The sequence below is a fragment of the Girardinichthys multiradiatus genome, chromosome 4, assembly GCF_021462225.1.
Source record: "Girardinichthys multiradiatus isolate DD_20200921_A chromosome 4, DD_fGirMul_XY1, whole genome shotgun sequence".
Taxonomy (NCBI): domain Eukaryota; kingdom Metazoa; phylum Chordata; class Actinopteri; order Cyprinodontiformes; family Goodeidae; genus Girardinichthys; species Girardinichthys multiradiatus.
In genome coordinates this window covers 38,572,146-38,596,664 of record NC_061797.1, presented here as the reverse complement: position 1 = coordinate 38,596,664, position 24,519 = coordinate 38,572,146, and the positions used below count along the sequence as shown (strand labels likewise).

The window sequence follows — 24,519 nt, the reverse complement described above, 5'->3', positions numbered from 1 at the left end:
AGAGCGGTTTGTATTGTTCAACAAAACATCTGGTCACACCATTATCTTAGATTTAAAGCTGACTTCTGTGTCAGTGATAATCTGTGATTTAACACCCTGAGATCACCTTTAGTCTAGCACAGGGGTCAGCAACCTTTACAATCTGAAGAGTCATTTTTGCCCTCAGTAATAATGTCACTAATAAGTTTTGATATATATTATAGGAAATTTGTTGTCATTTTAAACAACCACCATTTTATCAGATTTTTAGGTTTTAAATAAAAGGAACGATAGATACATTTTCTTCTATGGAATGTTAATATTTGTGGAAAATGATGTAAAAAAAAACCACATAGTTTTAAATCCAATGACGAGAAAAATAGATACAAACATTTACTGGTACTTTTAGTGTCATTCTATTGTTGGAGTTCAACACAATAATTCCATAAAAACACAGAAAAACTATTAAAACCTGTGTTCATTATTATATCAATATTTATTGGTTCTTTACCATTTTTAGCCAAAGTTATAAAGAGCCACTGTATTAGGTCCAAATAGCCACAAGTTACACACCCTTTGGTTTAGCAGATACACAATACACAAAGCTGAGCTTGGAAACTTTTGAGATTTCACTTTATACCATGTGGAATCTTATTGGATGTACAAACTAGTGATAGGCCTGAGACATTTTATCAGTTTTTACTGCATGTTGCACTTCTGTTAGGTTTGTATGGCTCTAAAAGGAATCACTGCTAATCACCCCCTATATCTGGTTTGTATTTGTGAATGTGTGTATGTGTGTGTGTGTTACTATGGCATACTTTGGGCTCAGAGATGCCTGCCATTACAAGAACTACCACAAAAGAGAAGGTATGAGTGTCATGGATGAAAGCAGGGTGTCAAAAGGCTTTTGACCTCTGAGAATCCAATCCAAGATGGCGCCGCAGATGGTCGCCTCGGCGTGTTGGTGCGCATTGTTTTGTTTTGTTTTTTGCTTTAAAACGGTCTTCTGTGATGGTACCCGGAGCTCTCTCACCAGAGAAGAACTCATGAACATCAGGGCTACTACACCAGAGGAGTTATTTCCCACTTTTCTGCCTACTGCTCTGGAATTTTTGGACATTCTGGTCAAAGGTGCGCTCACCTTTGTTCACGCGGTGAAACGCCGGAAGAGAGGGAAACGGGCTGGGATGCTGGTACGTCTTCGCCAGCGTGGACTACGAACACCGTTACCTGGAATATTTCTCTCTAACGTGCGCTCACTTCCCAACAAAATTAAGGAACTACAACTGTTGTTGGGGAAAAACAGGGATTTTTATTCATCGGCAATTTTGTGCTTCACGGAGACGTGGCTGTGTGGATTAATACCGGACTCTGCGCTGCAGCTGGCAGGATTCCAGCTCTACAGAGCGGACAGAGACACGGAACTCTCCGGCAAAGCGAAAGGTGGAGGAATCTGTTTTTACCTCAACAGTGGTTGGTGCAACGACGTGACAGTGATTCAGCAGCACTGTTCTCCAGACCTGGAATCCTTCATCATAAACTGTAAGCCTTTCTATTCCCCCCGTGAGTTCGCTTCGTTCATCCTGGTCGGTGTTTACATCCCGCCGCAAGCTAACGTGCAGGTCGCACAGCGCATGCTCGCCGACCAGATACTGAGTGTGGAGCGGACCAACCCGGACTCCTTAGTAATCGTCGTTGGCGACTTTAACAAAGGTAATCTCACCCACAAACTCCCCAAATATAGACAGTTTATTAAATGTCCGACCAGAAAGGACAAAATTCTGGATCACTGTTACACCACCATCAGAGACGCTTATCACGCCGTCCCACGTGCTGCACTGGGCCAATCCGACCACATCATGGTCCACCTGATTCCTGCATACAGGCAGAAACTGAAGCTCTGCAAACCTGTTGTGAGGACGACAAGGAAGTGGAGCAGTGAGGCTGTGGAGAATCTCCAGGCGTGTTTAGGCTGTACAGACTGGGATGTGTTCAGGACTACTACCAACAGTCTGGACGAGTACACAGAGGCTGTGACTTCCTACTTCAGCTTCTGTGAGGACAGCTGTGCACCATCATGCACCAGGATGAGTTACAACAACTAAACAGCTAAACTCAGAAGGTTAAGACTGGATAAGGAAGAGGCCTTCAGGAGTGGGGACAAAGACATATACAGAGAGGGAAAGTACAAGTTTGGCAAGGCAGTGAAAGAGGCCAAACGACTGTACTCTGAGAAGCTCCAAAACCAGTTCTCAGCCAACGACTCTGCGTCATTCTGGAAAGGGCTCAAGCAAATCACCAACTACAAGCCGAAAGCCCCCCACTCCATCAACGACCGACGCCTCACCAACGACCTGAACGAGTTCTACTGCCGCTTTGAAAGAGAAAGGGACAGTCCTGCAACCATCCCCCACGACGCCCCCCAACAGCTGCAGCCACAATCCACCACCCCCACTTCCCCAACCTCAAGAGGGGCCTTGGCACCTCCAACCCCCACCCTGAAGTTCCCCCCCACCAGCCCCCTACCCACGACGAGGACGGCTCTTTCCATCCAGGAGAGGGACGTCAACAAACTCTTCAGGAGACAGAACCCCCGGAAAGCTGCTGGTCCGGATTCTGTCTCACCAGCCAGCCTGAAGCACTGCGCTGATCAGCTGTCTCCAGTCTTCACAGACATTTTTAACACCTCACTGGAGACATGTCATGTGCCAGCCTGCTTCAAGTCCTCCACCATCGTCCCTGTTCCCAAGAAGCCAAGGACCACAGGGCTTAATGACTTCAGACCCGTCGCCCTGACCTCTGTGGTGATGAAGTCCTTTGAGCGCCTTGTGCTCTCACACCTAAAAGACATCACCGAACCCCTCCTGGACCCCCTGCAGTTTGCCTACAGAGCCAACAGGTCTGTAGATGATGCAGTCAACCTAGCCCTTCACTTCATCCTCCGGCACCTGGACTCCACAGGAACCTATGCCAGGATCCTGTTTGTGGATTTCAGCTCTGCCTTCAACACCATCGTCCCAGTTCTGCTACAGGAGAAGCTCTCCCAGCTGAGTGTGCCCGACTCCACCTGCAGGTGGATCACTGACTTCCTGTCTGACAGGAAGCAGCGCGTGAGGCTGGGGAAGCACGTCTTTGACTCCCTGACCATCAGCACCGGTTCCCCCCAAGGCTGTGTTCTCTCTCCTCTGCTCTTCTCCCTGTACACCAACAGCTGCACCTCCAGTCACCAGTCTGTCAAGCTTCTGAAGTTTGCGAACGACACCACCCTGATCGGACTCATCTCTGATGGTGACGAGTCCGCGTACAGATGGGAGGTGGACCATCTGTTGGACTGGTGCAGCCAGAACAACCTTGAGCTCAACGTTCTAAAGACAGTGGAGATGGTTGTGGACTTCAGGCAGAACCCAGCACCACCTGCCCCCATCACCCTCTGTGACTCCACAATTGACACTGTGGAATCTTTCCGCTTCCTGGGAACCATCATCTCCCAGGATTTCAAGTGGGAGCCAAACATCAGCTCCCTCATCAAGAAAGCCCAGCAGAGGATGTTCTTCCTGCGGCAGCTGAAGAAATTCAACCTGCCAAAGACTATGATGGTGCACTTCTACACAGCCATCATTGAGTCCATCCTCACCTCCTCCATCACCATCTGGTACGCCGCTGCTACAGCCAAGGATAAGGGCAGGCTGCAGCGTGTCATTCGGTCTGCTGAAAAGGTGATTGGCTGCAGTCTACTGTCGCTCCAGGAACTGTACACCTCCAGGACCCTGAAGCGGGCAGTGAAGATTCTGGCTGATCCCTCCCACCCCGGTCACAGACTCTGTGAGACTCTCCCCTCTGGCAGGAGACTGCGGTCCATCCGGACCAAAACCTCACGCCACAAGAACAGTTTTTTCCCATCTGCCACCAGCCTTGTTAACAAAGCCCGGAAACCACCCGTTTCCTTCAACTCCAGGACCAAGGCGTAAGCGTTCCCTGTTCCATTCTCCATCACAAGCATCGGCACCTGAGCACCATTTGGTTGGTTAGCTCACTGAGTCTATGCAGATAAGGATGGAAAGAGCAGATGGAGCTGTTTTTTTGTTGTAAGGGGAGATCTTTCTGAATAACTTGCTCTTTATGTCATGCAGGTATAAATCATCTGCAAAAAGAAGAGACAAAATCCACTGGTCCCCAAACTAGACCCCCTCCGGCCCTTGGCTGCGTCGTCTAGAAATCCTGTCCATAAAAGTTATGAACAGGGCCGGTGACAAAGGGCAGCCCTGCCAGAGTCCAACATGCACCGGGAACAGGTCCGACTTACTGCCGGCAATGCGGACCAAACTCCTGCTTCGCTCGTACAGGAACCGGATGGCCCCTAATAAAGGGCCCCCGATTCCATACTCCTGGAGCACCCCCCACAGGGCATCATGAGGGACACAGTCGAATGCCTTCTCCAAGTCCACAAAACACATGTGGACCGGTTGGGCAAACTCCCATGAACCCTCGAGTACCCTGTAGAGGGTATAGAGCTGGTCCAGTGTTCCACGGCCGGCACAAAAACCACACTGTTCCTCCTGAAGCCGAGGTTCGACTATCGGTCGGACTCTCCTCTCCAATACCCTGGCGTAGGCCTTACCAGGTAGGCTGAGGAGTGTGATCCCCCTGTAGTTGAAACACACACTCCGATCCCCGATGCACTGATGGACACCCATATGTTTGAACATGGTGTTCATTATGGATAATCCGTGACTAGCACAGAAGTCCAATAACAAAACACCACTCGGATTCAGATCGGGGAGGCCATTCCTCCCAATCACGCCTCTCCAGGTGTCACTGTCGTTTCCCACGTGGGCGTGGACCTTTTTAAAAAAACTTTATTTGGCTGTTTCTTCTATATGAACTTTTAGAAATTATGAACTTAATTTATATAGTGCTCTGTATAGTCCATTCAAAGCACGTTACATTTTAGCCATGTTTACCCAATCACACTCTCAAACCTACACTCATTCATACACCGATATTCCCAAAGATTTGACTAGAGCCCAAACTCCATGCTTCAAGACTTGGTGTCTTGGTGTCAAACCACCAAACGGTATGGTCATTTTATGGGTAATTGTTATCTGTTTTCAATCTCATAATAAGTGTTGAAAGTGTTAGTACAGTAAAACAATATGTGTTTAATGTTTTAATATTTATTACGTTAAGTTATAGTTAATACATTTAGAAATAAATTAAGATTAAAAAAACTATCAGAAAAAGGAAATTTTCAATAATAAAAAAAGACCATAAGCTGACGACAGTTAATTATAAGGTGAAATGTTTGAGTTAGGCAAATTTAAATAAAACTTAGAACACTCCAGCAGTAATGGTAGGTTTAACAAGTAATCGGCCAGTGGTTAGAACTGGCTTTTTTCTCCTCATCAAGCTTAACACTTTCTTCAGTCTGTAAATGCAGCAACAACCAATGTGCATTTTGATGCACTTTGTTTTGAGTTTATTAAAAGACTTAGTGAGGTTAAGGACATCTGCTTTCATACACAAGTGCAAAAGATGTTGGAATCCTAATTTATTTTTTTATTTGAATCTACCAGTTTTATCAAGGAGACTCTGGAAAACAAAGTTATTCTAATGATTCCAACTCTTAGTCCAATAACTTCTGCATATAAAAAATTCTTGTTAGCAAAGCCATGATAATCCTGATAACTACAATGAACCTGCACAACATAATCTTTATGCTATTTTGTTTTTCATATCGTTACATCTTGGAACTGTTTAACATCGGCCACTTCAGGCCTGTATTTAAAAGCAAACAATTCACACTCTAAGTTGTGAAAACAGGAAATATTTTTTAGAAGCAACACACTAACATACATCAGCAACTTATCTAGTCTGTTGTAATTAAGCTGTTGTTACAAAGATAATTCTTCTGTTTGAGGCTCTATTAGCAGCAACTAAAGTATCCCGTTTCTCTAACACATGGGTTTACATGAACTTATGCACAGTTGCTGTAGCGAGTCACATTTACCTTGAGGCACCAGGAGAAACATTTAAATTCCACATATTTCTTCATAAATATGATGAATGTAAAATAAGGCTGAATATTGAATGTCAATTGGTCATTTTAATAACCTGCTTATCGAGTTGCATCTTCGCATCCTTCGCTTAACAGCAGCATGCTGCAGAGGAGCGTAGTAATGCACCCGGTAAAAAAGCATAAATAACAAAATAAAAACATTACTTCTGGTCCTTGAGTACAGTGCCAACCTCTTTCAGAATGTTTTACCCTGATGGGTATTAGCCGGCGACCTTCTGCTGCATTTAAAGAAAGCGGGAAAAAAGCTTTCCCAAACCTCATGCCTAAACTCAGTTACACAACATAAGCATTAATATACATTAAGAAGTTGTTGTTTTTTTTTTTAATGTTCCATACCTGTTTAATTAGAAGGCATAATGAAATGAAATCAGAGTGCCCCCTCCTCAGGAGTAATTGCATTGGGGGCGGAGGAGGAATCTTAACTTATTTTCACTTCGTTTTCACCTCCTCACATTTCTTCATTTCACATGGGCTGGAAGCCCCTGCGGCGTTCTCTTTCCCTTCTCCAGAGCAAAGTGAATGTGACTTTTCTAAGGGGGTCACAGGATGCCTGGAGGCCTGTGGGTGTTACTGGACTGTTGCCTGCTCTCAGCCTCACTGAGGGGCTTGTCATAGATTTCATCTCCACAGAAATGAGCCGGGGGCCCTGGCCAGGAGCACAAGCAGCCAACGTTATGAAGGGCCCACGCTGATTATTTTCCTCTGACATCGCATCCTGAGCTTTCCGCATTAATCCCAGACAAAGGCAGCCCTTCAGTGCTGTGCCAGAGCTCAAATTAGGAGTCAGATAATGTCCTTGTTGAGATCCTGTTCTGTTCACTAAGAGGCAGAGCCCGTGTTGAAATCCTGTTTTTTAGAGCTCCTACCATTGTTTTATGGTATATTCACACCAACCACTTTTGTACTGTATTCGGACTAGGAGGAAAATCAGGTTGCAGCATTTTGCTCCACAGTTTTTACAACTATCCTACCCCCACCCTTTCACCCACCTTTAATTTGATGGCGGCTCTGCAGGACTCGGTCCTGTGCCTGGATGTGGATCGCTATGGGCTGTGAAACTGATAGCCTGTCAAGACTGGAAAGTCCATCTCCAGCCTTATCCAGTCTACAGGAGGTAACAAAGAGGGTCTTACAGGACTCTGCAGGGCAGATTAGTTTCAAAGAGCCATTGGCCGAGGCTGCTGGAGGACCTGCTGTGGTCCCAGTGGTGGATCAGTGCACAGGTAGAACTCAGGGGTGTACATGGTGAAGCTCAGTTCAGTTCGGTTTATTTACATATTCACAGCAAATGTCATTTTAATATATCTAATCTAATCAGGCAATTTAATCAGGCAAACAGATTAAGATTCAATTAAATACAGTCCACTTCCATCCTAATTTTAATGCAATGTGGTGAAATTCATTTTACCTTGATAAGTCAGGTATTTAAGGTCATTACTGGGTTTGTCCTCATTCTTCAGCTCTCATCCACTCAACACTAGCTTTTAGTAAATAAGCATATTCTAATAACAATTTTACTTTTTTATTTGGAGAATTCACTGTTCAAAATTACTATATAGGCTATATTTTTCCAAGCATTACCCTTTGGGTTTTTTAAGCTGCCTTCCTAAATGCCAGTGGATTGGTCAGCTTCTGGATCCCTACCAAGACTCACCAGCCACAGTGCTTATTAGCACTGTTCTGAAATCAATTTCAAAACATCTACATGTGTCAGCCACTTTATTAGGTATACCTGTTCAATTGCTTGTTAACACGATTAAGGAATTTGCCAGTAGCGTGGCAGCAAGACGTGGCGAAGGTGACTTGTTGAAGTTGTTGAACTAAGCTTCAGAATGGAAGTAAAGGGGGCCATGTCTTATTTTTAAAGAGAATGGTCCGAAGAAAATACTTTGTTGATGTCAAATGACAGCCAACAGACTGTTTCGGAATGAATGGCAACAGTAGCTCACATAAACCCTTGTGACAACCGCAGTATCAGGAAAATACAACATATTGAACTTTGAAGCAGATGGGCTACAGCAGCAGAAAGCCAGACCAGGTGCTGCTCTTGTCAGTTAAGAACAAAAATCTGCAACTACAATTTGTGCAGGCTCAAAAATGTGGACAAAAAAAGATTTAAAAAATGTATTTCAACTGCGACGTTTAGATAGAGGGGTCAGAATTTGGTGTATGCAACATAATTCAATTCAATTTCGTTAAATTCAATTCAATTTATAAATACCTTATTAATCCTAAAGGGAAATTAAATACAAATGAAATAAAAGCATAAATCCATTCTAACTTGCATCAACAGTTCAGGCTGCTGCCGGTGGTCTAATAGTGTGGGAAATATTCTTGACATATTTTGGCGCCCCTATTGCCAGTTCAGCAAATGTTAAATGTCACAGACTATCTGAGTATTGTTTCTGGTCTTGTCCATCCCTCTATGACCACAGTATAACCATCTGATAATGGCTACTTCTAGCAGGATAATGCATAATGTCATAAAGCTCAAATCACCTGGTTTAACAATGACGATTCCCTGATCTCCAGTAGTCTCCACAGTCACCAGATGTCAATCCTACAGAGCCCCTGTTGGCATGTGGTGGAATGGGAGATTTCCCTTGTTCATATGCTACCAACAAATTCACAGCAAATGGAGGATGCTATCACGTTAATATGGACTAGGAATGTTTTAGAAACCACACTGAATCTGTGCCAATAACAAATTAAGGCAGTTCGGCAAAAGGGGGTCCAACCTGGTCCTCACAATGTGTACTTAATAATAATAAAGTAATTTGCGATTGTATGCTGTAAAGCTAGCTATAAATCTTTTTGTCTTGGTAAAAAGAAAAGGTTAATAGCTAGTTTAAACAGTTATCAAAAAGTTTGTGTTTTTTGATTGATTATCACAACTAGCTGTTCTGTTTTTATGACATTTAGAGCTCAGCTAGTAGTATCTGCTCATGGCATATCTGCTTTCTTACTAAACCACACTGTGTTTAGCAAAAACCAAGGTAAACTCTGGTGGATGCGAGAAAGCTTGTCACGTGCATCCGTACCCATAATGATTACTGTATCACACTCGTTATATTCTGTCCTTTAACACATTTAACATGACTTGAACACTGTGCTGTTTCATTTCCCCCTATTGATTTTCAGATCTTGTGATCTCCTCTTCTCCCATGTGGTGAATCTTGTCTGAATTATGTGAATTTTATATTTTGGGTGTTTATAAGACAGATGGAGACTTCTCTTCGCATCCTACATAGCATTAAGGGTTCTGAGATGTAAAAATTACCCTGATGCACAATCTCCTGCAGTGTTTAACGTGCATAGTGCTTTGAAACATCCTTGACACATTTATGAGCTCTGAGTTATCATCCAGGCACTTAGGCCATTTATCACATCAAAGGAAGAGCTTTGTTTGTTGACGTGGAAGCAACAATACCAGCTAAATTGCCCCAGTTTGTACAGCCATGCAAGCTTCCTCCTATCTGTCTCGGGCAGGCGCAGTGCGAGGGACAAAGGTAGGCGAGCGATTTAATCGTGAGCACAGTCTATTTTTCCATTTGAATTCATTTCACCTTCTTTCTTTGAGGCTGTAGATCAGAAAGAAGGAGTGAGGCAATAGAGTGAGAGGCATGGGGAGAGATGGGGGGAAAAGCACAAGGAAAACTGATGCCCTTTCCTCCAGCTAAATTAACAGGAATCACGTGGAAAACAATCTGAGTCTCCAATGAAGGAGGAAGGAGAAGGAGGGAGGGGGGGCACCATTAAAATTAGCCCCAAGCTATGGACTGCACCCAATATCACTAAAGCTGCACTCACTACAGATGTGGAGGCTGGCTTACAGGCAAACTATGCTCTGTTCTATAGCTACAATTAAAATCAACCTCGCTGCCAAAAAATAGGAGGAGAAAAGAGGGGGTAGAAAGGCAGACATAGAACATCAAAGACAGATTGAAATGTGTAGTCAGTAATAAGAGTGGTCTCCAAGCCCTGAGGTTCTCCACGGTCCCCTTGTTAATGAGAAATTTTGACCTCTGGTTTGTAAGTTAAACTTGTAATCTCGGTTAATGAAGTAAATCAATCCCAACTCGGGAGTGTTCAGTGTCTCTCCCTTTGCCTTCTCCCCGCCAACCTCCCCTCTGTCCTTCTGTCTTGTGCTTTTCTCCTTCGCCCACCCCTCCTCCTTTGTCCCTCACAATGTGCCGCCTGGGAGTAAAATGTCCAGGTCTTCAACCAGACAAACAGGAAACTCATAGAGTACGAGGTTTTCCGGAGCTGGAGGGAGGGGGGTTGTGAGGACTCAGAGGACCAGGACCAACCAGGCTGTTTGGTTAAGAAGGAAACAGGCCAGCTGAGAGGTAGTAGAGGGAAAACTCTGACTCTTCATCTCCATCTTTTTCCTTCCATTCCATCTTTGTCCACTGGGCTGCCCAGAGTATTCTGGTTAGAACTTGGATAAATAGTTTTACCTAGATTCCCGTCTGTTTTAAACCACACACCTGATATATGTTTGAGATGGAAAAGACAGCTAGCTTAACTTTATTTTTATAATAAATGTTGAGCTCCACTGTTGCTGTTTCCCATTTGGAAGCCTCAGTTAAATCCTCTGAGCGCCTTGACATTAACTGCCTATTAGTTGTGGCATAGCTGTATTTATTTACACTCTTCAGGATAGAATTTGAAGTTCTGACTTTAGCTTGACTTATATCAGGATGTAATGAAGCATAAAGATTCCTGTGTGGGCCTCTACTCTGTATATACTACATGAATAACATTAAAGAGGGCACACAGAGGCTGCTATTGGTTTCATAATGTCAAGACGATTATATTGTTAGTTTAACTTTACATCTCAAGGCAATTGAGTATATCCATTGCGGACACAAAGGAGGCAGAGTTTAGTCGTTAAAATGGTTTTTGAGGTCCCTTGGCCAGATGCCATATCTTCTTAGAGTGTTAACACATTGCACTTTGCCAATTTTTACTCCCCCTGTTCAGTGCAAAGTACTATAGTTCTCATAGCTGTTCTATGCTCTCTGCACTGTAGTTTCAAGCAATTAAAATTCAACCACAGCATTAGCATTAGTTGTATGGACTGGTTGTTTTCTATTTTTACTTAAGGCTAAATCCCTTACATACAATATATATATTAGGTTGTAATAAGATGTACAACCCAATATAGTACATTTAAAAGGAAATCATTGTCATTGGTTCTCAAAGAAGCCGACAGTTTTGGGTAAAAAAAAAGTATTTAATGAAGTTAAATAATGTAGCATGAGTACATTAAATTATAAAGTTATAAATTAGTCTGAACATCTATCAAAAATCTTGTGTGCGGTCAGCTCAAATACTCAAATCGCCCAGTTGTTTGATGCAAAGGTAAAACATTTTGCAAATTGTTTTACTTATAAAAGAAGTAAGAATATTTCTGTGTTTTTCTCAGGATAACTTTTATTTCATTTTCAAAAGAAAAAACAGTGGAATCTGGTACTCAACATAAACAAGAATTCATGTTATTATTGATCACACAAAATCGAATTACCAATGATTTCTTTAAGCTAAGGAGGCAAGTTTTTTATGGCTAGGGAATTGTCCTTCTAAAAAGGTTCCACCTCACAAAGCTGGCTGGACTTCTGTAGGTGTGAAGTTTCCAAACTCCTGTCAAGTGGCTTGGCTGAAGGTGAAATCTCAGCACAAAAAGCTATTGATTCAGCTAGAAAATCATTCTAACAGGCAGGCTGTTGATTCTGGTAGGGAGATCAGTTCTGTCTGACCCAGTCAGGCAAGCCTTCCTGATGGATTTTATGGTTTGGTCTTACCTAAACTCTCTGGACTCAACTCTCCTCTCAGTAGTGCGGGCTTCTTGGTGAGGAGTTGTCACAAGGGGCTGGTCAGCCAATCAGAGGTTGACTTGGGGTAATGCAAGGGCTATGTCATGTTAGACAGTCAATTAAATACAATGAATATTTTATATTTCTAATCACATTATTTTGTCTGAAAGACACATCTGTACATGCCAAAATGTCAATGAGCTATCATTTTAGACATAGTAACTCATGACCGAGGCTGAATTAACTTTGCAGTTTATAAAAAAAAAACATGTAATAGTTTCATTGGTAAAAAGCACAGGTTCACATTCAAGGTTAATCACATTAATAAAGTAATTTAACTTTCTAAATTTCTGATCAAGTAAAATACAGTTACATTTAGTGTGAGAAGCTTTGACAAATATTAACAGGCATTCAGATAAAACTTTTTTTAAGCATAACTGTCAAGGTCATAAAAATCTTTATTATTTAGAGATCTCAGTAGGGATGGAATGAGACGTTATTTTGGCTAGACCTAAAAACCTGACCAGGAGATTTTTAACTGAACTGGAGAAAAAAATTTTAAAGTTAGCGAGGTGTCCATGTGTACTGCAGTAAAGTTAGACAGAAATAAAACACTAAGAAAAACACCCTACTAGTATTATGAAATGTCAGTTACCAGTTGGAAGGCATCTCATTGTAAATGCTAGCATGCTAACATGTTCTCAATGATGATGTATGGTTTAGAAGTGGTGCTGGTCATTTTAGCCCCTCACTTTTTAATAACTTTGAAGTTTTCATAGTTTTGTACCTTCAAAAACATGGGTGCTAAATGGAACCGTCTGACATTTTGTGCCAGCCACACGTCAACTGTGGTTTCATAACTCCACTGGCAAAATGTGGATTTTGGTATTTTAATGTGAGTTACAATAAGAGTCAACTGGACCAAACAGGGATTAGAAACAAAATAAATGGAGATGGAATAGACTGGCTAGAATTTATGGATAGGTAAATGTACTTGGAGCATTTAGGATACACACAGGTTCTTGTTTGTTTTGTTAGAATAATGGTTAAATATAATATTCTGACAACAAAGTTGAGCCCCAGGTTATTAATAGATATTCATCTTAAATAAATGAAAGCAAAAAATAAAGCTAAGAACTGCCAACACAACAGTCATGGAGCAACTAGCTAACAAATCTATTAGGCCAATGATTTTGTCAACAAACGATTTAGTATAAGAGTGCAGATAGGAAGATAAAGGACAGCATCCCTTCATGATCATCATATTGGACATGGTGAAACAGATCAACTTTAACTATACATGGTTGAGTGGAAATTCTGACTGACCTAATAAAATATCACAGCTCCACCTGTTTCCTTTCCAGAAATCCATACTGAAGGTGATTATAAGATATCAGACATCTTCACTGCTAAAGTTTTTTCAAGAATATGGGGAGTTTAAACTTCTAGACAGTCCAGAAATCTATCTCTGTTATCTATAACTATTTAAATCAAAAGACTACGCATAAACTGATACCTTCTGCAAAATATTTTAAATAATGATGCAAAGTTGATGCATTTGTGTTCGCTTTTTTTAGGAATGGCTTATCAAACAACTTAATATATATATATGTATGTATATATATATATATATAAACAAGGAAGTGTTAATACTGCAATCCTTTTATTTATTTTTATAAAATAAATAGTAATAAATAAATCATTTAATATTAAAGTTAATTTATTATTGAAATGTAAATGTTCACTTCACGGCAAAGTAGTGAACCCCCTCATTTCTGCCTGTAAAACTTTGCCCTGGAATAATGGTTAAATATACCATTCTGACAACAAAGTTGAGCCCCAGGCAATTAATAGATACTCATCTTAAAGAAATTAATTACCTCCCTTGTTAATCTGATATAATTAAATTTCTGAGGAATGAAATTTGCAGTATTACCCCCCTCTGCCTGGCTTCTGTGGAGGCGTACTGGTAATGGCTGGCTCTCTAGCTAGCCTGCTGGCCAGGGACGTTGGGACAACCTAACATTGTGGGCCCCTCACTATACTATACCACACTGTGCAAACCAACTCTGCTCATCCTACGCCTTCACTTTCTCATAGGAAAAAGCTGGGAAAACGCCTCAGCTTTGCCTGTCTTTAAGCGCTGAAGTTTCCTCCATCTGGGAGGAATGGAACCACCTCCCCTGCCAGTATCTGATTCTTAACTTGTGATAATGTTACCAAATGACTTGAGAATTTTGGAACGCAAGAGCTGCTAATGAAGTTGTCAACACAGAACCGCTGAAAGTTACATGGACGCGCCCTGAAGAGACTAGATAGTTTTACTCTTTTACGGCTTATTCAAGAAACTTGAACTCATTCTTTGCGTGACATACCGTAGGTATTTAAAGGACTCCGTTATAATGTTAGATTTACTCTGATTGTCCTGTGCAGCACACCATTGACAATACAATGAATGATTTTCTGGTTGTGTATTTTAGATGCGTTTGCTTTAAGCTTTATGCCTGATTCCTTGTCTGTCCGGATTTGAAAATGGAGAAAGAAAGTAACTGCTGGCAGAGATCTTTTATTAGATGACGTTTTGGGGGTTGAAGTGCCAATGAGGGGGAGGAGCAGGGATTAATATGGAATAAAGAAATGTGACAACATAGAGAGCAGCTTCAGTTCTCCAGAATCTCATTTAGGGCTAATGTTTTTAAGTTTAACATCATTCTTCAAAATAACTGAGAATTTTTTTTCTAAGGGATTTTTGGAGTGTTTCAATAAAGTTTGAGATTCTTAGCTGTCCTGCAAAAAGCTGTCCCTGCTAAAGACTTGTACAAAATTCTCAAAACTGTTGCTTAACTTTTACTTCATGTTAGCTTCACCACAGATATTTGGTGTCTGCCCACACCCTCTCATCAGTGTAGCGGCGTGGCAGATTGATGTGCATTCAACTTCCCAGGGAGTCGAACAATAAACAAGCAGTTTAGGGCTGACTCAGTGGTTAAGATGGAGCAGGTGTCATCTTCAAAGTCATCACTATGGTTATTCTGGGTTCATGTTATGCAGTAATGCAGCATTAGTATAAAACTTGTGACTAATTATGGAATTTACTGGAATTAAATTGTATTTTTACTTTTTCTTGTTCTAGTATGGGTAAGATAAATTCAACGAAGGCTCATAAAACACAATCTTATGATCTGTCAAGATTATAAACCGTAATCTCAGAATCTATCAGTATCAATCTGAAGGATGAATTGGGTTTTTGTTGTCCTGTTCCTGTGGAGATATGTGTGCCTTTCTGAGGGTGAGGATTTAAGTGGGATTGTTTAGGATACTTTTTAATTAAACAACTGGTGATGAACAAAATCAGGAAATAAAAGAATTATTAATCAAAGTATTATCAATCATATTTACAAATGATAGGCTGCACTGTGGCACAGTTGATGGCACTGTTGCCTTGCAGCAAGAAGTTCCTGGGTTCGAAATTCTACCTGTTGACTTTTTGCATGGAGTTTGCATATTCTTTCTGTGCATACAGGGGTTCTTTCTGGGTACTCCGGCTTCCTCCCACAGTCCAAAACATTCCTGTTAGGTTAATTGGTCTCTCTAAATTGCCCTTACGTATGAGTGTGTGCATGGATGGTTGTTTGTCCTGTGTGGTTCTGTGTTCCCCTATGATTGACTGGCGACCTGTCCAGGGTGTACCCTGCCTCTTGCACAATGACCACTAAAGATAGGCACAAGCCCCTCCGCAACACTGCATCTGATGAATGGATGGAAGGATGTGTGTGGATATTTACAAATTATTTAATTGAGCAAAGGGAAGCACAACTAAATTTGAAGAACAACGATTCAAGTGCTAACTCTACAACCTACTACTGCAGCCTGAAAGAGAAGTTTTATTACTATGAAGTTAAATGTCAAAATAGTAATTAAATTGGTTTATCATGTTGGTCTCTCTAAAATCAAATGCCCATGACATTGTAGCATACGTGATTTGATCACCACCTATGCTAGGCTGCCATAGAAGTTTTTGGACATGCATAAATCTTTAGTGGTATGAGCATGTGAGCTCTCACATGCCATGTATAGCACAAATGTGCACCACCGCTACAGAATGAACATGACCACTGCTCATATCGCATCAATGACCAAGTAGCACCACTACTTAATCTCATCCAGCACTATGGAAACACTGTCTGCGCGGATAAAAGATTGCTAGATTTCTGAAACTGAAAGTGAAACTGGTGGCATGGCCTACTTTCTAAATAAATAAATAAATAATAATCTGGCCACTGGGGGGCACTAGTAGAGTATTGAATTTCAATATCCAAAAGGTCAGTTGATAAATATGTGGGGAAATAATATGAGATGGTGATGTCATAGAAAAACATTACAGACTATGCTAGCACAATTGAAATCTGTTTCCACACCCTTGATCCCCTTACACAAACACTTCAAAAACATAATAGTACTTGATGTTCCCAAAATCCCCTTCATTTTCACTGCAGGAACGTTTTCCTAACCAGAATAGTTTGTGGTCTAGTTTCTCCCCCTTCTTGCATTTTTACTTCAGGTATTAGGGCCAATTTAGAAAAAAAGTGGGTTAAAAGCTACCCCTGAAATGGCCCTGAAAGATGCCATTTTAGATGGACTCTAAACTAAAATTGGACCTTTATAGTGGGAGGATGCTAAGCATTTGTTTAAATATTTGAGTCATCTGCCAGTTGATATTACCTTGCGGTTTATATTTTCTGTTAACTCAAATAGATTGATAAAATCTGCCAAGCTTAGTGGAAAGATCTAATTAAAGGAAGTGCAGACTTCCACTTTTAGCATTGTCATGGATACGGAAAAAGGGAGTAATGCTTTCATCAAAGCCTTTTAAAGAGATTTTAGCTGGTAAAGTTAAAACATTTTTCAGCATTTAGATTTTGAGATGCGGATTAAAGCAATCACAAATGCTTAGGAATATTGATCATCTACTGATTTTAGGTTTGAGTAGAGCAGACACACCTTTGCAGATGGGAGTGGTATCAGTTCTTAAGAGACACGTCTTGCAGGCTTTGCTCTGAGTTAGAATTAATTCATTATAACTATAATGGGTTTTAAGGTATAACTGCTATGAAACAATCTGAAATCACAGATTCTCCGTTTTTAACATATTCTGGACTCTGTTGTTGCAGTGGGCTTCAATCTTCGCCCCTAGATCGAAGCACTACAACAGCAGAGGGAGAAGCCACTTAGTGTCAGGGAATGTAATTTACATAAACAGCCCAGTAAAGTGGAAACTCACATAAAACGGCCTTAAAGATAAAAAGGTTGCGCAAAGTTACATTTTGTTGAAATTTTGAGAAGGCTCTTTATTCTCACAATGAAACCAACCAGTTTCTCCTTATGGGCTCTGACACTTCATGTCACTTGACTGGAACAATAGTCGGCTTTTCTACTCCAACAGCAGTTTATCTAGATAAAGGTCACTCTGATAGTGGCAACTGTTGATTCTGAACCAGGTCCTTGGATATCTTGGAGGATCCTCACTTTGGATGGAGAAGCTAGTTGGACATGAAGGAAAAAGCATGTGACGCTTGATACATATCTCTGGAATAAAGGAAAATTTGGAATTTGCACAACTTTACACAAAAGTAGACAGATGTGTCGTAGAGTAAGATACAAATAGAAACATTTATCTTATCTAAATCTCACTGGGATGAGACGTCCTGGCTCTCTAACCTGGTTGGGCAAAGCTTCTTGATGGATCCACTGGTTCTTTTTTTCCTCTGTCTGAGTCGAAACCTAGCTATCACCATGGCAGAGTGTGCTTCTGGGAAAGGAGTCTTCATGAGGGGCTTATTAACCAATCAGAGGCAGACTTTAGCTAAGTCAAGCTTCCAGTTAGAAAGCCAGGTTAAATAAATTATTATATTAATTTATGATAAATATGCCAATGAACTATTATAGTTTAATTAATACCTCACGACATGTTTAAAATTAAATGTTTTAAGCATGTATTTTTCTATCCAATACAAAATATAGGTTAATGTTTACACTTACTAATCCGTTTTTATAGTTTATCATAGATTGTTTTCCAAGCATTCTTAATTTCTAAATTATGTTTTAAAAATGTTTTAAGAGGGACTTTAACATGTACGTGACACACATTCAGACTAAACTCTCCAGAGTATGTTTTAAGGTCATAAAAATATTTATACCAAATCACCACCTGAATGAAGTACAGGTGGTTTAGGTTTGACCTAAAAGGTCTGACAAGGACATTTTGAGGTAACCTGGAGAAAAGCAGTTCTTGTGGATGAAAGGTCAAATCTGAGATGTTCATGTTTACTAGTGTAAAAAGAGATCTAAACAGGGTATGCATAGTAACGTGGATCAGCAATTAGTAATAAATTAGGTATTGATGTTTTCCACGTATAAAAGCTATTGCAAGTAGCTTAGTCAGTTCCTGTTTTCTCAGCCTCCCACAGATAAACCCCATTTTTGTTTCCAGCTACAAATAGGTAACCTCCATATAATGGTCAGTCAGATACTAATCACAACTGAAGATTCTCATGAAAATTAATATTTTGTCCCTTTTTCTGAAAGTTATTTATTCTTATTTATTTGTTTTTGTCAAAGTATTGTGCGACAATACCCTGATTTGTCTTTTAACAGGAAAACAGAACATCTAAAATTAGCTTTAAAAAACAATCAAAGAGAACCAACAAAGCAATCCATTAGTGAGGATGGGTTATTGGCTGACTTGCCTTTTCTCATGGCGGCCCATTAAAACTGGTAATGTCTGCCTGCGGCAGCGCCGTGGGAAGAAGAAGGAGGCCAAGGAAGGCATATTTCTCATGCATCAGACACTAGAATTAAATAGACCAATGTTCCCTAAAAAGACTGAAGTACATCTCTTTCTGATGTGTGTCCCGGGCAAAAATTCATTGATCTTAGAATGTCCCTTGGCAATTATAAAATATTAAATCCAAGTCGCACTTTTCGGCTCAGCTTAATTTTTTTCCCCCTCGCTTTCCATTTGACCAATTTAGAGAAAAAAGTTAGAGATGGATGGCCCTGTAAAAGAAAAAAAAGACACTGATAATGACGACTGAGCCCACTTTTAGAAATCTTTTGTTATGTTTCTGTATTGTTTTTGGAGAATATCTTGGATCGTTAACGGAAATGAGGTCCCACCAAAGCTGAGAGTGCCAAGAAGAGTTGTGTTAAAACAGCAGCATGAGACTGAAGCACACTAGGGAGTGTTACCGTTCTGACATCTTGAGTTTTGAATGCAACATCGTCTGATGCCTTTTTCAGCACTCTGGGGATGACAAATATTTGTCAGCTGCTTTCCATTAGGTCTGTGGCCCCCGTGTTTGCCTCCCTGGACCCTTTCTGTCCCTCAGAGATTGCAGAGGGGGTATGCAGCTAATTGCCCAAATCATTAAATTTAACATACATTTCAATAAATATAATCATCCAGCTGTTTGACAAGGTACACAGTTCATTAAGCCCCCTTGCTTGTTTGTCGTTTCCCTAATTAAGATTTAGAATCGATCATTGAGTGTGTAATGTACAGTGGTAGCTCATCTTGCACAGGGAGCCTTTCTTCTCCAACTGGAGGGAGTGGCATCCGCTTGCTAACGCTTTACCATTTAGCACACTGACTGCAATGGGAATTAGACATCCTGTGCTAATTAGGGAGCCCAATTAACTGAAAAATTCAGGCGTTTTTGACAAATAATCTCAGCAGAAATCAGATGCTTGGATGTCATCAGAACTGAATGAACAGAAAGGCACATTTTTTTTAGTTAAATTAAATGCTCCATTGGTGTTTGTGTCAGCTGGTAAAACACTGTCGTACCGAATCTTTCCCAAAATGGGTTAGGCTGATAATTGACGTCAAAAGAAAAGCTCAGTGTTTCTGTGGCTCTCATTGCGATTTGATGCATGACCACATGTATTTTTTAGACTGCATAAATTATGTATTTGTTGGACTAATGAACAGCCTCCACTGAACTTTGGGGGAGTTGTGCATAGCTGGATATGTCCTGTTATCACTTGCTTGTCTAATTTGGTTGTTCCCAAAACCTGAGCAGAACTACTAGAGCTTTACACTGTTCTGTGTTTCTCCCCATCAAACAAGCTTTAGCTCCCTTTATCACCTGTTCGACCTATTCCGAATACTTTGTTCCCTGTCTACAGAGTAACACATTTAGTCGCTCTTGTGTTGCCATTTTCTCTACAGCTGAAACCTAATAGAAAGGCGCCATTACAAAGTGGAAGGTAATGGCTCTGCATGAATGCTGGAGCTGTTTGGATACCAGGAAGCGCCCGTGGCCTGTTTGCAGGGCGCCGGCAGGCAACTCCTGTGGCTGCCCGCCTCAGGTGGAGGAAGCATTCAGCACCTTCTTTTATGAGATGTGTAATTATTATGGCAGACAAGGGTGTGGATTTAAACCAAGTCAATATGTAGATAAGCATTATACACACACAGACACAGCTGCTGAAAAAGGATGCTGTTTATGCGGTATATTAAATCAGGTTGCCAAAATGATCTGCAGGTAGGAAGGAAGCCTTGTGGGCCTGTGGAAAAGGATCGGATGGGAAGAATGAGACCTTTAAGAAACTCATAATGTGAAAAACCTTACCTTCTTACAAGTCTTGCAATACAGCCTCAGATTTCTCTATAGATATATATCTATAGATATATCTATAGATACACAGTGCCTTGCGAAAGTACTCGGGCCCCCTTGAACTGGTCAACCTCTTGCCACATTTCAGGCTTCAAACGTAATGATATAACATTCTAATTTTTGTGAATAATCAACAACAAGTGGGACACAATCGTGAAGTGGAATGAAATTTATTGGATGTGTAAAACTTTTTTAACAAATAAAAAACTGAAAAGTGGGGCGTGCAATATTATTCAACCCCTTTACTTTCAGTGCAGCAAACTCACTCCAGAAGTTCATTGAGGATCTCTGAATGATCCAATGTTGTCCCAAATGACTGATGATGATAAATAGAATCCACCTGTGTGTAATCAAGTCTCCATATAAATGCACCTGCTCTGTGATAGTTTCAGGGTTCTGTTCAAAGCACAGAGAGCATCATGAAGACCAAGGAACACACCAGGCAGGTCCAAGATCATATTGAAATGGAAGGAGTATCAGACCACTGCAAATCTACCAAGACCCGGCCGTCCCTCTAAACTTTCATCTCGAACAAGGAGAAGACTGATCAGATATGCAGCCAAGAGGCCCATGATCACTCTGGATGAACTGCAGAGATCTACAGCTGAGGTGGGAGAGTCTGTCCATAGGACAACAATCAGTCATACACTGCACAAATCTGGCCTTTATGGAAGAGTAGCAAGAAGAAAGCCATTTCTCAAAGATATCCATAAAAACTCTCGTTTAAAGTTGGAGACACATGTGGAAGAAGGTGCTCTGGTCAGATGAAACCAAAATCGAACTGTTTGGCCACAATGCAAAACGATATGTTTGGCGTAAAAGCAACACAGCTCATCACCCTGAACACACCATCCACACTGTCAAACATGGTGGTGGCAGCATCATGGTTTGAGCCTGCTTTTCATCAGGAGGGACAGGGAAGATGGTCAAAATTGATGGGAAGATGGATGGAGCCAAATACAGGACCATTCTGGAAGAAAACCTGTTGGAGTCTGCAAGAGACCTGAGACTGGGACGGAGATTTGTCTTCCAACAAGACAATGATCCAAAACATAAAGCCAAATCTACAATGGAATGGTTCACAAATAAATGTATCCAGGTGTTGGAATGGCCAAGTCAAAGTCCAGACCTGAATCCAATCGAGAATCTGTGGAAAGAGCTGAAGACTGCTGTTCACGAACGCTCTCCATCCAACCTCACTGAGCTCGAGCTGTTTTGCAAGGAAGAATGGACAAGAATTTCAGTCTCTCGATGTGCAAAACTGATAGAGACATACCCCAAGCGACTTGCAGCTGTAATTGCAGCAAAGGGTGGCGCTACAAAGTATTAATGCAAGGGGGCTGAATAATATTGCACGCCCCACTTTTCAGTTTTTTATTTGTTAAACAAGTTTGACACATCCAATAAATTTCATTCCACTTCACGATTGTGTCCCACTTGTTGTTGATTCTTCACAAAAAAATAGAATTTTATATCTTTATGTTTGAAGCCTGAAATGTGGCAAGAAGTTGACCAGTTCAAGGGGGCCGAGTACTTTTGCAAGGCACTGTATATAAAATCACAGTTGTCATTACAATATCAGTGTGTCAATCACAAAGGGATTCACACTAGACCTCAAGCAACTTGGATTCTGTGCTTTTTCCCTCATCCTTCAGTTGCTTGGACTTTGATTTACAAAAAAAAAAAAACAAATACTTTCATTTGAAAAGACGACTTTGGACCACTGAGCAGCAGTCCAGTTTTTCATCCTTAGGCAGGTAATATGCTTGTGATGTTTTAGCTGTTTCAGGAATGGCTTTAAAAAAGGAATGTAACAGTTTGTCACTATGTGGTGGCAGTCAAAGCACCAACTCCAGACCATGTCTTCCTCTTGTGAAGCTCCTCCAAACTGTTGAATGTGCTTTGCTGTTCAATCCTTCCCATCCAAAGCTGTGGCAGTCCCTATGCGTTTCCCTATTGTGTGTTTCTGCCAAAGTTTTTCCTGCCACTCAACCTCCAATAATGTCCTCTTTTGGGTTGAGGACACTGAACAGTCTGCTTTTATAGCAATGGCCTTTGGTGGCTGCTCCTTCTTGTGAGGCTTTCCAGTCAGCAGTCTCTGCTATGGTTGTGTGGGCCATAACATGCTCATAACATACGTTTTGTATTGAATTACTGAAATAACTTTTGATTATATTCTTATTTAGTGAGACTTCTATTAGCGCTCTGCATGCAAACTCCTCATTTTTCCAGTTGCATTGACTCTTAGCGTTTGTAATTTAGGTGGCCAAAGTGCTTAAGGTCATGGAAAGTGTTGGGGTAATCTTGATGATGGAAAACAAAGAGAAGAACTGGAAAATGTGGGTATCGCCATCATAGTATTAAAGAGTATTACAATTACATGTTTTCCTATCATTGTGGAGTCCTAAAACTATTTCCGTATCATTTAACTAATAAATTACCTCCCTCTCCCTGCTTGTAAGGAAGAGTAAAGAATTGTACAAGTAGGTCATTTTTATAAAATTTGCATTACCTTCATAAATGCCCAGATTGTTCAAAGCATTTGTTTAATGTTGGATAAAAAGAATGACACTGGGGGTCATAGTCGTCTCAGAGACACTCTGTTTAACTCTGTTTTTCTCTTTCTGAGCCATTTTTATAAAACATGAAACTCTACCCTTTCCCCCAAAAGAGCATGGATCTTAATCGGAACAGCCATTTTCCTGCAGCATGTGCAGGCGGCACATTGGGTGCACAGGGACCAGTGTCAGCGGCACTGAAACTGAGCCTGAGATGGCTAAAAGATGTCAAAAACTGCCCTATTAATATCAATTTGAGATCAAGGGCCAATGCATAGTGCAATCCTTCACCGTAAACGTGCTTTCTAATCCCCTTTTACTTGGGTGTCTGCTGTGGGCCCTTGGTGCACTCTTTTGTTGTTAAGTAAAATGTGTCACTGCTCATAGGAGGGTTTATTTGAAGAGTGACAGCTCAGAACGCAGCACATTTCTGCAGAGCAGTGGGATCCATCCTTGCCTTTGATGCCTTATTTCATTCTCAAGTTCAGTGTGTGTTACTGTGCACAGTCTCAGTGTCATACCACTTTGCCAGCCTACTATTTTCCCTAATTAGGCCATTTGCAGGAAACTTCATTGTGGTCATTTATGCACAATACCATTATCAACTGATAGGCCTTTGTTAACTGGTTGTTCCTACTTGCGAGCGTTTTGCAACGACATCAAAGGGTGGACCACGAGGCTCATTTGGCAACTTCTCCCAGCGATCCATCGGCTGCAAAACACCCCGTTGCCTTGATTATTAACTCAGTCACCGCCCTCTCATTCAACTTGAATTAAAAATTAAAAACCAGCTGAAATGACAGTGCCACACCATTGAAAGTAAAGTGCGGAAAAACCAACATAGGCTCATTAGTGAATAGTTCTGAAGACAAGCATTCTGACTAGAGACTCATTACACTTCTCCTATTTTAACTCTAATTGGGTTCATTTTATATATGAAACGCCTTGAATATTTAATGTTGCAAAAGTTCTACGTCTGATACTTTATGTAGTCAAAGACTTGGCCTGTGTTAATTGGCCAGGTTATCAGGCAAACTGAGTGGCTTCTTAGTAACTGTAGGAAACACAAACAAAGAAAAATATTCAGGAATGCCTTTCATGGATTGTTTACTGGATTATGATCTTTATGCAAATAGGGCATATTTATTAATAAATAATTTAAAAAGTAATGAAATTAACCGTGCATAAGGCATTGTTTTCCCTGCATATTGTTTTAGTTCCAGCCAGGTTTTTCAATAGTTAATAAAAAGCCAAATTTAGTTTCTGAGAAAATTTAAATATTACATGAAGATCATGATAAATGCTGTGTGGCATTGGTGGGGATCGGCCTGTGACCCTGCTGAGGTGTTAAGGAATCCTGGATTGCTTAGTAGCAGCTTTCAGTTCGTCTGCTGCATTGTTGGGTC

The 24,519-nt window shown here is 41.0% G+C and overlaps 1 protein-coding gene across 6 annotated transcripts in view; it reads left to right on the top strand.

Moving 5' to 3' along the window:
- Positions 1-24,519, top strand: part of LOC124867476 (transcription initiation factor TFIID subunit 4-like) — a 119,071-nt gene that overhangs the window by 79,823 nt on the left and 14,729 nt on the right. The gene's annotated exons all lie outside the window — the stretch shown is intronic.